This window comes from Triticum dicoccoides, chromosome 4A (genome assembly GCF_002162155.2).
Source record: "Triticum dicoccoides isolate Atlit2015 ecotype Zavitan chromosome 4A, WEW_v2.0, whole genome shotgun sequence".
Classification (NCBI taxonomy): Eukaryota; Viridiplantae; Streptophyta; class Magnoliopsida; order Poales; family Poaceae; genus Triticum; species Triticum dicoccoides.
This window is the reverse complement of record NC_041386.1, coordinates 532,503,704-532,506,873: the sequence shown is the minus strand read 5'-3', so window position 1 is coordinate 532,506,873 and position 3,170 is coordinate 532,503,704.

The following is a 3,170-nucleotide window of genomic DNA, read 5'->3' as shown; positions in this document are numbered from 1 at the left end:
GGGGGGCAGCTAGGTTTCTGATGGGTTTCGGATCGCCGTTGCAGATCTGGGGCCTTCCCTTCCCTCCCTTGGGAGAGAAGGTGAGGGTCGCGGGAGAGGGGTGGAGCGGCGACGCTAGAGGGAGAGGAGGCTGCCGGAGTTGGGGTTGGGGCGGCGGCTGGGTCGAGGCATCATGGGTACATATGTATGTGGGAGACTCAAATTGTCATGGTATGTGTGTATGTAGGAACTCGGCAATGAGCTTGCACCGGTTCATGTTCTTCACATTGTGTATCTGGTCCTACAGAATTGCGAAAAGAAAAAGAAAGTAAGACGATGGCAGTAAGAGAAGCAACATATCAGATCGAAAAAACAGGATGAAGTTGCATACGAGTATCCCTCTTACGTGTGGACTGGAAGTTGCGGGCTAGCGGGCGTGTTTGGGATGCTTTTCAGGCGTACGGTTGGTTGACAATTTTACTTCCGGACACTAACCGGACAGGCCGCCCGGGAGTTTGGGGCGGACATGGCGGCGTCCGGTTCTAGATGCTCTTACCACATATAGTGCTGTTGTACGTAGCAAGTTTGCTGGGTAGAGAGCTGGGGCAGATCAGATCATGCCCATAGCAGTGCATGCTACTGAATTTGTTCCCCAAGGTAAGCAAATGATTTCTTGGTGGTTGACAGATCCATCCCCAAACTAAAAGGGCAAGGCAAGAAATTGCAGGAGAAAATTACAGAGTTGGTGACGCAGTTCTGGTGCCAAGAACATGGGACTGATCTCTGATGGCTTGGCTTGGCAGCAAGCACCACCCATCGATCCATCCATCTATCGTCGCAGCAGGCACACATGGGCTAGCTCAGCTCAGCTGGTATAGGGCGTGCGTTGGGCTCCCTGCGCCGCAGCAGCAAGTCATGGAGCTCCACAACCCACACTCACTCGCAGACCATGATACGGAGGCTGCAGAGGCGCACGAGATGGCGAGTGAGTTTCGCATTGACAATACGAGCGCCCGTAATAATTGTCTTGGCCTGCCTGGTGTGATCATTTCAGCTCGGCTGAGCTGCCCCTGCTTGGCACAGCCGTTATTTTTTCTTTCGACTTTTGCCTCCCTGGGTTCACAACTTTCAGTGCAAGAAGGAGCGAGTCAAATATATTTATCATTCTCTATTCATGCTTTGTTTACTTGGCTTAGATTTATTTATTTTACAAAGTGTAGTGGAAACCCTAGCTGTATAATGTACAGCTCCCTAGCTAGGTCCCAGAACAAGTGACGTGGTCTCAAGCACGCTACCTTGTCTGTCCTACACGACGATCCCAACACAACACAAGACAACACAAGGCTGCAAATGCATGCATGCATGCATGCCTGCGTGGCAGCGGGGCCACGCCCAAATTCTGGAATACTAGCATAGAGTGCCCGAACATTGGCAATGGCAGCAACAGGGGGCTACAGCCTAGAGCACTGGAGCCAAGAGGAAAAGGCCAGCGTGGCAGCATTTCATTTCTTGCACTTGGGACGAATCCAAAGCGACGTGTACGCATATGCATGGCATGGCATGACCCACACGTAGGAACAAAACAGGGGGGCGCGGCTCTTTGCTCCCAATTGTATCATCATGCGGCAGGATGGACTGTAATTTGAACTCAGCATCTGCGGTGTTGTCGGATATTTTTGTTGGTCATCTGGATTTTATGCACGTAGTTCCGCACGAAATGAAACCTATAGCAAGACGTGTATGGTGATTATTATTGCTCCCACTGGCATATCCGCATATGTTATAGCGTGATGAGCGTCCACGACCTTTAATTTCTCAAAAATCCACATGCCTTTGGCTCGTTTCAGTACATGTAGTCATCGTTAGATGGTCTACAGACATGGATGTATTTATTACTTTTGGTGTTCTTCGTACTATCTTGACAGTTGATGAATAGATTGAAAGTTTTCCTCATAAAAAAAGAATACATCCGTTTTAAAAAAAAGAAAGAAAGATGGGGTGTGCAAGCAAGATGCAAGATGTAAATTTTATCATTTATGATATTCATTGTACGGAAAAAAAGAAAAAAAAACTCATTTGTGGAGGACTTTTTATGAAACAAAAAAAATACGTGTTTCGGCCGCAGAAAACGGTGAATCCTACCCGCAAGAGTGCGGCACTCTTGGGGTAAACGGATCCACCAATGACTACCCCTTGCGTGCAACGGCGCAAGGTGTTCCTTTGCAAGTGGACAAGGATCAAAGTTGGTTCGGTACAGAATGGATTACATTTACCAGGTACGTACCGGAACACAGGGATGATCTTATGTAGAATTCCCAGCAAAACCCCTTCATTCCAAAAGACACGCGGCATTAGTGCCCGCAGGACTAGAAACCACGGAGGAGAGTGCGGCCCGTACAACATACCACCACATCTCCATCTCCAGGGGGTTAAATGCCCCTCAGCGTTGGTGCCGTGGTGAAACATAAAACGCGCCTGCTGCCATGGCAGGCGAGGGGAGGCAACAAAGTACACGCACAGCCACAGGGACAGCAAAACATTGGCACTTCCGCAGCAATAAAAGTCTGTCTCCGCGCTTGATCCACCAAGCCGGCCTTGTCCCCAGCAGTCACCCAGGCCGCTGCCCGCAACGGCGCACGCCATTTGCTTGCTGCCATGGAAACCCGTACATACTTAAGAGCAACTCCAGCCGTGTCTCCCAGACCATTTCTTAGCGCCGATGCTGAAAAAACAGCCCTGTCGCATTTCTAGAAACCCATTTTTTGCCGGTTAAGGTTGAAATTGACACAGGCGAATCCAAACCAACCCGGCACGCCGGGAGGCGGGGGGGATCGCTTTTGTTGCGAAAGAACGGCGGTCCCGCCAAGTCAGCAACCTCGCGCATCGTCGTCCTCGTCGCCTCGGTTTTTCCGCAGGGAATCAATGCTAACGCTGCCGTCGGTCAGCGTTCCATTGATTCTCACGGGCGGCGCAGTTCGGCAACGCGCCCTCTCCCGTCAGGCGTACACACGTTTGTCGACCCAGGCCGCTATAAAAGCCCCCCTCCCTTGTCGGTGGACGCAGTCGCCCCGCAACCCCTCTCTCTCGCCGCCGACGCTCTCTCTTCCCCCCTCTTCCCGTCTAGCCATCGCACGCACGCCCCGTCGATGGGAAAGCGGTTCCCCGGCTGCACGCTCCATGCCGTCCTCAAG